General features: G+C 27.7%; 1 protein-coding gene across 1 annotated transcript in view; it reads left to right on the top strand.

Annotated features, from left to right (window-relative positions):
- LOC107441687 (very long chain fatty acid elongase 7) overlaps positions 1–13,784 on the top strand; it is a 120,456-nt gene that overhangs the window by 38,506 nt on the left and 68,166 nt on the right. Inside the window, exon 2 of the mRNA XM_043048016.3 lies at positions 12,664–12,717. The gene's annotated coding sequence lies outside the window, so the exon portion shown is untranslated. The remainder of the gene's footprint in view (positions 1–12,663; positions 12,718–13,784) is intronic.

Below are 13,784 nucleotides of genomic sequence, written 5' to 3' on the forward strand. Positions count from 1 at the left end.
TCAGAATTTCTGGTAAACACCACACATACGAAAAATTTCCCAATTGAATGATTTAAATACCGTATATTTTGGTTCGATTAATGTTTTTAATTGGGTTTATTTAGGGTTTTTCAAATTATGGTTTTTGTTTTATATTTTTTTTATTATCATGCAGTACGTTAATTTTACCAGAATTTTCAACTCGGTGTAGAGGAGGATTTCTTTAAGGGTTATTACAGTTGCGAAATTATATTGTTCTTTTCCCTTTATTCCTATTCAATGGCATTTTCTTCAAAGCATAATTCAGAATGCGTATATGTAACAAATCGATTAAAACATAAAATATGTTCTTCATGAAAATATCCTGATATGAATATGAGATATTACATAAAATATTTTATTTTATAACCGCCGTTGAACAAAGACCACTAATACGTTTACTACTACTAATGTTTAACTTCATAGCTTTGTAATTTTGAGCCCAATCTGGAAGACATGAAAATTCTTGAATCAAGTATTGAGAGAAATCTACCTTGAGGACTTTTTGGTGGAACTAACTGGCATTTGAATTACATGGGAAGGTACACCACAAAAATCTCCCACGGTTAGCTTGTCTGCAAGGGGATCCTAATCCATGATCCGTCTAACACTGAGGATATTTCACCTCAGCACTGAGATCGGTGAGAGCCGGGTGAGGAATTCATATCGATCAGCCATCGCTGAATTCGAACCCAGATCATCTAGTTGGAAGGTGAACGTTCTATCCCTTAAGCCAACACGGCTCTATATAAGATATTATTGCTTACTACGTCACATTAGCGCTACACAAATGGACTATTGACATCGATCTGAGGTTTATCCTAGTCTCGAAGATATTTCGTCGCGCTTCACAAATTTAGATTTGAGAGCAAATGGATACAATAATCTTTTCATGGCATTTTAGTCTAAATTCCTTACAATATAGTAGATGTAGTTTCTCTGAAGAATTTAAGAACAATTTTTTGGCTGTGTGAGATACATTTGAATTTGTTATGACGAAGGGATGTTTATCTCAGAAATATAAACAAATTCATTTGAGAGATATTGATTTATTATTTAGAGGATATCCATACTCAGAAATAATGGAATAAAGAAAGAAAGTCCTTCAAAGGGATTAAGAGAATCATTCTCTTAACATCAATAGTTTCTGTAACGATAAAAATTCAGAGGCCGAAGCTTCCCAGTCCAATTGCCAATAATTACAAATTTAAATTAAAATGACTTGTTCCCAAAGCATAGTTAGAAGCATGGGAAGTGATCCATGGTTGGTGATTTCTCAAAAGATAACACAGCCAAAAATTTTAAAAACTAGGAAATATGTAATGCATACAGTGGCATCACGCATCTCATCTCCGCAGAGCTCCCTAGAGCTGCAATTGAGCTCAGAACATTTCCGTCTCTTAAACTGCTAGTGATTTTACAATAAACAGAATTTCAAACTTCTAAGATACAATAAAAAAAGATGGAATTCTAAACATCCAGTTTTTAGCTTTACTTCGAACACTTGCCCAATTAGTATAAAGTTAGTACTCTACTGATCACGCTGATAGGATGGTACTATGAGTAATTTTTATTACCTGAAAATGTAACTCTACTCATCACGCTGATAAAATGGTATTATGAGTAATTTTTACCTAAACATTTAAGTAAAAGTAACAATGTTTCTTTTAGCGAAGAATAAAATTTATGCAATATATATTTTTGCTGCTTTCTTCATAGTCTATATAGAAAGCAGCACATATGAAAGAATTTCGCTGCAGTTGATTGCTCTTCAGGAGTCTAAAGCATTTGGAAGATATTTAGATATTATTAAGAAATTAAAACGAGTTTAGGTGGCTATAGGCCTACTAGTATATTGTTATGTTTCGATATCAATTTTAAATTTAAAATACAATTGTTGACCATGAACATTTCTCCCATGAAATTAAACAATCGAAGGTGAAATGAAATAAAATACATAATACAAAACGAGAACTTGAAACAATGACCTAGGGGCAAATATGAATTGAGGAAATTAAACCTCATTTCCGTAATTAATTGCTACTGAAAGCAAGTTTTTAGACTGCGAATCTTTCCTTATAAACGAGTTTATGGTTTGTAATAAATATTATGGAAAATTTCTAAATAATTTTCTTAATAATTAAATACACCGTTAAAAATTTCTGGGATTAAATGACTAAATAGCAATTTATTTACTTGTTATTTTACCATATCCAAAAAAATCCCCCCTTAATAATCAGAAATAGGTCGGTTTCAAATTGTTAACTGTGAGGAAAACCGTTTATTATCTGCTTTCACCCTATACGATAAAACAACCAGAATTTTATCGCACCAGCTAGATCCACCAATAGGAGCCACTTAGTTCCTTCAGATGGGTACGTATTCTATCAGAGAGGGCAAATCTATCAATTTCGTGATCTTCAGAACTGGGTTCGACTCCCAGCGTTGACACTACAATAGTTCCTCCATTTCAGTGTCTTGCACTAACTAATTTGTGATCCTAGGCTATTAGAATACGATTCTTTCATTCAAGCAAAGATGGCAGCACCTTAAAGCTGCTAAACTATCTCCAATTTAATTTCCTTTCATTTAAATTTCCTTTATATGGATTTGAAACCATGCTAGATGTAAATATTAAGAAACAGTATAGGTTGGTATTCATGATTTTTTAACACGGTTAAGAAACTGTAAAGTGTTGTATTCATGATTTATTAATCATACTAGTTTACCATACGTTTTCAAAGAGGTAAAGTTAAAAAAAATGTTTTTTTTTTTACAGTAAACTTTACGTTTAATTGTATGGATAGACTTCTGCCGTGATTTTACCATAATTTTAGAATGAAAATTCTAACAGTGAACAAATACTCAATTCAATATAAAATCCTGCCCTTTCAACTACTAAGCGGTTTGGTATTTACCGGTAAATGGTATGGATTTGATGAATGAGGCATTGTATTTTCAGAGAATACTTGATATATAAATAAGTGACAAATAATTGAGATAATGATTATTTCGAAAATATCCGCGCAATAATTTTAAGGTGTAAAGACATTACTATACAGCTATCAGAAATCGTGATTGACGACCTTTTGTAAATGTTCACTTGGGAGAAATAGTGTTGTATTTGAAAGTCTTGATAAAAGCAAAACATTTCCAATAAAACAACACGTTTATTTTGTCAACTGTGAAATTTCTAAATAACAAGGAATCGAACAAAATAAAAATCTATATTGAGAGTTTCACATTTCTTTTAATAGATCATGCGAAGCAAAACATACCATTAATAGTTATTTTTCGTAGTCTGAATTATATTATTTTATATTTTATTAAGCATATATTTTATAATTATACATTTTTATAATTTGCATTGAACTATATGCGTATGTTCATATATTTTGCAGTTCATAAATTTTTATAACTTACATTTAACTAATTTTATTATAATACACTCATTTTTAAGATTTATTATACGTTTTGATCATCATTCATTTTTATGATCTATTATTCGGATTTATAATTATTCATTTTTGCGATTTATTGTACGTTTTTATAATTATTCATTTATATGATTTATTATGCATTTTTATAATTATTCATTTTGTGATTTATTGTGCGGATTTGTAATTATTCATTTTAATGATTTATTAACCATATATAAATTTATTCATTTATGCAAAAGTAAGCGCATTTATAGTAATAAATTTCAAAATGAAAATTTGGAATTTTTTTTTCAAATAAATAAACTGCATAATAAATATTTTTAAAACGAAAAATTTTTTGATTTGAAATATATTTCTGTATAAATTTAATGAAATTAAACGTTATTGATTAAAGTTTGAATGTTTTCTTAAAAGAACCGAGTAGTTATTGTCGTTCGTGGAAATAAAAAATTGTTCGATTGTCAATATTTAATAGCTCACCCTTCCTATATAATTTGATAAAGTCTTACCGAGGTTCTGGAAACCGGTCACAAAGCCGCAAAAAAATGCTATAGTACAAAATAAAAATAAAAATAACTTCCTAAAGGTCAAGGGTACTGAGGGTTAAAAAAAAAGATGTGGAATATATGATTTTTCCTTATATCTATACTATACTACAAAAAAGTAATGTCATCATACAAACTATGTTATTTAATTTTTCTTTAAATAATTATAATCAGTTTTTTCCTTTTACGAATGAAATTCATTACTAAAAACTTAATGATTGTTGCAATACGCATTTCTAGAATATTGTTTGTCAAGCTTCTTTGATAAATTTCATTTTGCAAACTGTCAAAATTAATTTTCTCAATTTCCACATAAGCCTTCTTTTTTTTAGTGATGAAATAAAAAGAAATGCTGTTCAATACTTTTATCGCTAAATTTAACCAAATTCGAATATAGTTTATCTTATTTTCGTTTCTGTAAAAATTAATCTGAATGATAATTTAGTAAAAAATTATGAAATTTTTTTTTATTTTGCATCACTTCCAGAATCTGAACTTTTTTAAACCAATCAATATGATATAACCAGAAAAACTTAACTTTGATTAGTTTAAAAAATAGTTTTAAGTATACCAATAATTGGTAAACGAATGGTACACCAAAGAATAAAAAAATATGTATTTAGTTAATAAGTTTTTGAACAAAGAACTTGCTTTCACCATTGTTTACACGAAAAAAATACTTTCTGTTTTGATAGTAAATTGCGTTAAAAGTGTTTTTATTCATCTCTATATTTGGATTGAACTGTTTAAAAGTACCAAAAATTGTTTAAGTGAAGTAAGCTATAAAAAAAATGTGAACTTTTGGTCAATGAAAGTTGTATAAACAATTGAGGTTCTTAAATTTTTAATTCATTAAATCGCTCATGCAGTTTCCTTAATAACGATTATGTAATGCATAGAAATGTAAATTAAGAATATTTAAAATATAATTACTAATGATTAACTTATAATTTTAGTTACATACGGTTTTTTGTCGTAAATAATTGTTGCTTTTTTAAAATCAATTTCAATACATTTATGCTTGAAAATTGAATTGAAATTGAATACATCATTTCAATGCAAATGAATTGTAATTGTGAAACCTAAAGCGTATGCTCTACGTGTTAATCAGTCAAGGTTCCAAACTTCCTTAAACCTTTGGCGCAAATAAATGCATTATTTAGCATTTTAAAACTGTTGCTCTCTGTTTTCCATAAATTTACTGTGAGATTAATGACTTAGAAAGAATTTTAAAATTAAAGAAACATCGGACAAGTATATAAGACCTTAGCGAGAGATGCATAATTAAACTACTAAGACGGAAGAACTTTTCTTCAATGTTACAAAAAAACCTTTATGACTTTCATGACTTGTACAAAACTTAAAGCACTATTTATGTTTTACTTAAGGGTAATTATGTAAATTATCGATTGGGTTTATCTTGGTTAAAGCCTTTGGCAACTATACCAGCATTATTTAGCATTTTTTAAATAAGTTTATGTTCCGTTCTTTATATACTTACTGTCAGATTAATAGCTTAAAAAATTATGAAATTAAAAAGAAACCGTCGAACTGGTATAAATGACCTTAAAGAGAAATAACATCATTAAAGACACAGATGAATACAATTTTCTTCAATTTTACAAAATTGCCCCTTCAGTTACTGACTTTCATGACTCATGCAAAACTTAAACCACTATTTATGTTTTGTTTAATTGAAATTATAGGAAATTATCAATTATCTTTTTTTTAATAAATAACCTCATCCTATGATCGATGCAAAAAAGTATAATGATCTGGATTAACATTAAAACCATAATGTTATATTTATTTAAAATTTAAATAAAAAGAGAATATCTTAAAATAGCAGTTTAATAATAACTTAAATAAAAGTTTTTACATAATATGTGCAGCTTAAAATTATTAGCAATTACAGAAAAGATATTTTACACTTCAGCTTCTTAAACAGATAAAAAACTAATTATATTCTATAATAACTAATTAAATTTATATTCGTCGTTGAATAGCCGACCCAATTTTTTGGTTCACGACTACTTATGCTCATCTCCGTAGCCTTGTAATTTTGAACCAATCCAGAAGACAAGGAAACTTCTGGATTAGTACCCCCAGAGGTACTGATTTGATATGGGAACATGGAGGACTTTTCGACTCGACAGATTTAACGTGCATCAGTCACCATTTACTACGCGGGAAATCTTCAGCCGGCGGGGATCGAACCCACGAACTCTTGGACGTGGGCCCAGCTCCCTACTGACCAGGCTATTCAGGCCCCTTTAAATTTAATTAAAAAATTTTGGTTTTCAAAATAGTTCTTACAAACATACAAAACTGAAAAGTACATCTAACCGAATACATGGTTTTCATGTTATACTCGAATTTATCGTGATAAAATTTCCAAATTTTTTCACATTTACCAAAAGTATTACCAAAGGGCTTAAATTAAGGCTTCCGAGGTTTAAATGTGCCCTTATAACTAGAAACACTGTAAATTTAACCATAATTGGTAGTTTTGACCACCCTTTTTCTTCTCAACGTACTTAATAAAAGTTTTAACTAAACACATACATTTGCTATTGTACCAAATAAGTTACGACCATATTTTTTTCAATATAAATGCGACAAATACGTACTACTCTTTGCATGATAAAAAACAATAAAGCATTTGCCACACAACTACAATAATTTACTGAGAAAATTCGTGTATTTTCATCGATATAGCTTTAGCTTCTAGTCACGCTTACTTGACACTTAAGAGGAGTTTATTCAGTCTTTTTGGCTGATCTCAGTGAACTCTTTTTGGTTGATCTATAAATACTCTTCCAGTTAATACTCTGACAGACTGGCAGAGTATTTATAGATAACATGATACGTATGGAAAAGTTATTTTGTCTCGTATCTATATTTTGTGAGTGTCACGTATTTACTGTTTTGTTCGATGAAAAGAAAAATTTTATAATCGAGATGAACATAACACTTATTAAATACCCTGGATGATTTTTTAAGTACAGGAAAATCGCCATTTTGAGTACAGTAAAATGTTTATAATGTTCAGGGAGATATGTTCAATAGTTTTAATATTTTTTCTAAAATAGTATGATTATTACAAAATGCATTTAAGAATGCATTTGAGAAAATTACACTTTTAACAAAAAAAAATTATGACTTCAGGAAACAAATAGAATTTAAAAAATGGATAGATAGAAAAAAATGGATATACACAAACTATATACATGTAGATGTATACATGGAATTTCTCAATGACCAAGATCGCATGGATATTTTTAAAATCATAGTTATAACTCAAAGGAACAACTTTTAGCTTAGAAAAGGGGATGCTATTTAAAAGATTCTAGAAATCAATAAAATTAAATTTATTTTGCTTTATAAATTCTAAAATCGGTTGATTATTAGTGATAATCTAAGAAAAACCTTCATTACAGTATTGTTAATAATTTTGTTTAAGTAGTTAGAGAAAATGGTGGCAGGTTTAGTTAGATAAGTATTAGACCCACATGTGACCGTTCTAAATATTTTAGGAATTTTATGAAATTTAGGACTGATAATTAAGTAAGGGAATTGTATATTGCTAATTTTAATTTTTAACCTCTTATATAAAGCTAAATTTTTTTAAATGATAATATAATTATTTAAATACTAAGCTTAAATTTTTGCCATTTCTTAACTCCGTATTTAAAAGTTCAACAAGGAATTTTTTACAGAAGATTGCACAATTATTGTTATTTTTGTTTATGGCAATGATTACAAAAATTTTTTGCAGTTACTTAATTGATCGTACAATTTTAGAAAAATTTGTTGAATTATTACTTTTATTTAAAATTTTCTTATTATTGAAAACAGAGTTTTTAAAGTAATAATAAACAGCCCAATTCTATTCTGTTAATATACATAAAGGTAAAGAGAATCGGTTTGATATCTTTAAACAAAAATTATTGAGATCATTAAGAAAGTATTTTAGAATTTTATTAATTGTTATATGGTAAATCGGTCTAAATTTTGCGCCTTTTATCATTAAATTCCTAAGTTCTATGTTTTCTGTAATATTCAAATTACCAGTAATAATATGTTTATGGTGTTTATCAACAGAATCAAAATATTTCTCTTTTTCACAGTGACATTCATAATCAGATATGTTAATTTTCCCTAAATGTTTGCTAATATCATTATAATTAAATATAGTTCTACCAGGAGATTTATTATATTTAAAGTTTTTAATTATGTTAAAGTCTTTCAATAGAGTATACAATACATTTTTGAATTTTCAAAAATATTATGAAATTTAATCTTATCGAAAATTAAGTTTTTGAAAAGTTAATAACGAAATATAAATTATCTAAATTTCTATTTTTATTTGAGAAAATTTTACTCATTTTAGCTTTTACAAGATCAGAACAAAGAATTTTGAAAAATTAATAAAGAAAAATTAATAAAAGCTTGAAGCTCATATACATCATTATTCTTAAGGGAGGAAACAAAATCTTTCATTGGTTTAATGTTATAATGTTTATTAAAATCTTTTTCCATATTAGAAATAAAATTTACGCTTTATTTGTCACAATTAAGAGAGTTTTTACTACTTCCTAATCATCGTTTACCTCGATTCTTTCGCTTATCTTTAATATGAAAAAGTGAGTAAGTTGAGTAGTTATTAAAGGTAAAATGTTTGTTGGCCCATACGGCAAAATTGTTCTGTATAAAAGCATGTAGTAATTTTCTTTTTGTATTCTTAAAACGATATCTTCTACTATATCTAAAATATTAATTTCAATACTGTTAAAATTGGCCAGTCAAACATCTGCACCAAATGCAAAAAGGTCAATTAAGCAAACACGAAAAAATATGAAAATAAAAAATTTAACAAAGCAAATGAGTAGATTAAAATGTTTTCTAAATATTTGAATGAAACTGTTATTTAGAGAGATCTTTTTGACGATGCAACATCATGTTAAAGTCAGAAAGCATTGAAGATGATGCTATCAATGATTTACTTTTAGAGCTGAAAGTTAGATTAGAAAAAAAAGCTATTTTAGAAAAACAAGCACCTCAAACAAACCTCTTCTTATCTTCTAAAACCAACTAATTTATACGATATAAAATTAAATGGAAACATAAGCAAAAAACATAATTGTTTATTTATTTAAACTAGTTTCATCATTCATAATTGGTAAAATTGTTTTTACACATAATTATATCAGTTGGGATAATTTTTATAAACGCTAAATTTTAATCATTGATCCGTCTTTTCATGACGCCAACAGAAGTGGCATTTCCGTTCCAAGAAAATGACACTGAGTAAGAAAATAATTTGCAAAAAATCATGCACCTTCGATTTTGAAATCAATGGAGGTAACCTCTCAGAACGACCAACCTCCATTAACGACCATTTTACTGTGAAACGGAGAGTGGTCGCTTCTTAGAGGTTTTACTGTACCAATATTTCTCATAGAACTTTAAAATTTAAATTAAAATAAACAAAATAAAAAATTGCTACTTATTTTTTTCTGATAACCAATTTCACATTTTATAATGGTTCCTTTTAAAAAAAATATATGATTCGATTAAATTATTCAATTCGATTTTATGTATACGCAAAAAACTAATAAACTAAAAGTTTCAGTAGACTCTCGAATTCAACTAACCTCTAACATAAAACTTACCAAAAAAAAAAATGAAACCTTCAAAATAACTTAGAAACATAAAATGTGAAGAATAAAATTTTTTCATTGTTTCATCAATAACAGTGTTAAAATTTGCTAATTAACGTTTTCTTAACAGTCAAGGTTCTGTCAAAAGAAGGTCGATCGCTTAGGGTATGTAGCTGAAAAAAATTAGGAACCGCTGGGTTAGAACGTTAGAATAACACCGAGAAGACATTTCATTTGACTCTAAAGCTAATTTTAACCGCAAACTTTAAACTGTTTTATTGGCTGTGTTACTTCGATTGCGTCCTTGTTTTTCATGATGTCCGAGTGGTTAAAATTCACCGAGTAGACAGTTTATTTGATGAATCACTTGTTTTGGATTGGATAGGATTATTTTTCGTTTTTTAAAGATCAGCCTCTTGCTTACATAAATAAACTCGTTCAAGATATTTTGTACTACAGCGTCTTGCAAGGTTTCATTGAAAAACTCGGATAAAAATAAAAATTTTGCAAAACGTATTAAGGCATCTTAATTGCAGTATGTTTTTATTATTTTTTATATCTGATGGAAATAGTTTTTTTTCTTTCTTTTTATTTATCAACTGTTCTTATCAGAAACTGTTTCACTTTCTTCTCGAAGGTAATCGCTTCTTAGCTCGTAGAAACCTGTTTCTTTACAAAAGCGTCAGTGTCTCTATGAGAAGAAAAAAATCAGATGAAGTAAAAAATTCGATTCTGTATTTGTTTTGTGTTTCATTCAGTTTTAGTTTTTCTAAACAGCAATCATTATAATAAAAATGGGGGGATTGAAGAAAAAAAACAACCAACTATTTAAAAGTTTGCAATAAGAAGACCGTATCCAAAATATCAATATTTCATATCCATCAATATTTCATGTTTTCATCCGTTAATTTTTTTTTATAAAACAAGTTCTACATAGATGAATAAAAAACAATTATTATTTGAAACATGGCGTTAAAAATAGTTGAATCAATTATTGTATATACATAGCATTAAAAATAGTTGAATCAATTATTGCCAATATTTTATATCCTTCAATATTTCATGTTTTCATCCGTTCATTTTTTTTAATAAAACAAGTTTTACATAGATGTATAAAAAACAATTATTATTTGAAACATAGCGTTAAAAAGAGTTGAATCAATTATTGTAATTACATAGCGTTAAAAATAGTTGAATCAATTATTGTCAATATTTTACATCCATCAATATTTCCTGTTTTCATCCGTTCATTTTTTTTATAAAACAATTTTTACATAGATGTATAAAAAACAATTGTTATTTGAAACACAGCGTTAAAAATAGTTGAAATATTTAAAACGATTGAAACGAATTGATTTTAAGCTTCTAGATAATAGTTTTGTTACAAAATTTCTTTAAAAAATTTTTAATTGCGACATAGAAAGTTTAGAGCGATATTTATGTTTCATTTTTATAACTTAAGTGATTGCTTTACATAAAATTTCATTTCTTAAACTTGATAAAAAGGCAAAATAGACAATAAGCAGTTTTATTTTTTGATTTAAAGTTCTGAATTTATCTCAATTTATCTCAATTACCTCAATTTATCTCAATTAATCTCAAAAATCTCAAATTATTTTTTTATTTGTTTTTATTCATCTGATTTTCTTTTAACGTAAGAATTTTTTTAAATATAAAAAAAATATATTGTTTGAAACAATTGTTTTAAAGCACATATTACTGTTTCGATAATTAATTGTTTTCTTTTTTTTTATCTAGTATTTTGATTGTTAATCAATTACCACTTCTGTCGTTACTTGTTGCATACCGAAAATCAGAAATTACAATTTAAATCTACTATAAAATAATTGTTTCTCTTTTTAGTTAGAAAAAAGTTATTTGCGTCAAAAATTTTACCAAATAAAATAAATTATTATATGAACGTGCCGAAAGCTCTGTGTAGTGGTGAGGGAGCTGATCTCACACCTGAGAGGTCCAGGGTTTAAATCCCGGGCAAGGCACAGGTTTCAATGATAAACTAATATTATACGTGAATGATTATAGTTTATTGACAATATTACATTGAGAAAAAATATGGTCAAAGCTACCAGAATAAGGTAAAATTTACTGTATTTCTGACTTTATAGGACACCAAAAAGCTCAGTAATTTCTACCGAAGCGCTTTGGTGATGAGTTAGGTTAAAGTAACAATAAAATACTGTTTTACAATATGAGTAAAAGTTTGGAAAATGTGGCAAAATCTGGTAATTTTATCATGCTATCTCAGAACATTAAAATAATTTATTCGGTTTAATTTAGTTTTAAGTTTCGAATTTTTCCAAAATATGTGATTTTAAGAACTAATTTATTGTGGTTATAATAATAATTGTGGTTCTAATAATATTGTGGTTATAATAATAATTTTGAAAAACCAGAGTTTTTAGTAAACTGTTACCATATGAACGAAAACCGTTACCATATGAATGGTTTAAAATACAGTATATTTTGGGTTATATTTAGTTTTGGTTTTTATAGGTTTAAAGTACCGTATATTTTGGTATACAGAATTATGTTTTTTTTATTAATAATGTCTTTACAATATAATACGGTAATTTCACCAGACTATTTTCTACGTATACACCATTATAATAAAACACACCATTGTGTATACTACGTATGCACAATGTATGTTTTATTATAATGCCGTGTTTAGTTTAGATGATAATATCACGTTTAATTGAACAAATATGTTAATTGCATTTCGATGGAAATAGGAAATCCCGAACAGCTAAAAATGTAAATGTCAATCACAGGTTCGATTTAACGTAAATTATATGCAGAGTAACATCAAATATAAGAAAAAAACATTTTATTGTCAGATACTAACTTTGTTGAATACTAAAGATTATGTTTTCTTGGCATTTGATATATAACCTCTTAAGAGAGTGCCTTGAATGCTGTTTCAAGGATTGTATTATATCATATCTTATATATAAATTGCGTTGTTTCTTTTTTCAGGAGTTTGTACTTTCAAGGACATAAGACTTGATCTTATTGGTGCAACAAAGAAAGGTATGCTGTCATACTTCTTTTTCAATCATTCAAGGGGTATTGCCTTTCCAGAAGTTAAAAAATGTTTTCTTTTCTTCTTGATTAAAATAAATGTAGTTTCTGAAAATCAAAAAAAAAAAAATTTTTTTTTATTTTTGCACCTGAAAAAAATTTAGCAAACCTATCTTATATTCTGATATATTAAACGTTTGAAACCCTGTTCAATTTGTAACTCACTTAATCTTTAAATACGTTTTAGCTGTGGTGAAAAACTAATTTTTATGATAAAACTTTTAGGAAAACATGCTTTTATTGAAACTTGATTAAAATGTGCTTTGTTGTTGTTGTTGTAGTTCATTTACGTCGCACTAGAGCTGCACAATGGGCTATTGGCGACTGTCTGGGAAGCATCCCTGAGGATGATCCGAAGACATGCCATCACAATTTTGATCCTCTGCAGAGGGGGTGGCGCCCCCGCTTCGGTAGCCCTACGACCTGCACGCGAAGTCGAGCACTTTACGGTAGAACAGTTTAACGAGGACCAATACCGAGGACCCTCGGTCCCAACGCAGGCTGATCCAAGTGATCACCCACCCGCACACTGACCGCAGCCAGTGATGCTTGACTTCGGTGATCTGCTGGGAACCGTGTCTTAACGATCAGTCCACTGCGGGACTAAAATGTGCTTTATACTAAAGGTTTCATAAAAACTCATTTTAGAGTAAATGCTGATAAAAACACTTATAAAACTTAAGAAAAGACATTTAAATTTCATCATGTAATGTTTTGTCATACAAATAAGGTAAAAAAATAATATATTTTTGGAATTAACGAGTGCTTTTAGTAAAACAGTTTTATTTCTTGAAAGATATAGTAACGATTTAACTATTACTGTATATGAATGACACCAAATATTAAATTAATTATTAGAATTCAGTATTTAATTTTACTTTACTGAAATTCACTAACCATTTTTTATTAAAAAATGCTTTTAAAATTACATGGAAATTAAATTAAAGTTATTTAAAACGGAACGAAATATGAATAAAAAAGTATTTAAATTATTTTATATAAAAAATCTGATTTTT

This window comes from Parasteatoda tepidariorum, chromosome 1 (genome assembly GCF_982258835.1).
Source record: "Parasteatoda tepidariorum strain Cologne lab strain chromosome 1, Ptep-v5.0, whole genome shotgun sequence".
NCBI classification, from domain to species: Eukaryota; Metazoa; Arthropoda; class Arachnida; order Araneae; family Theridiidae; genus Parasteatoda; species Parasteatoda tepidariorum.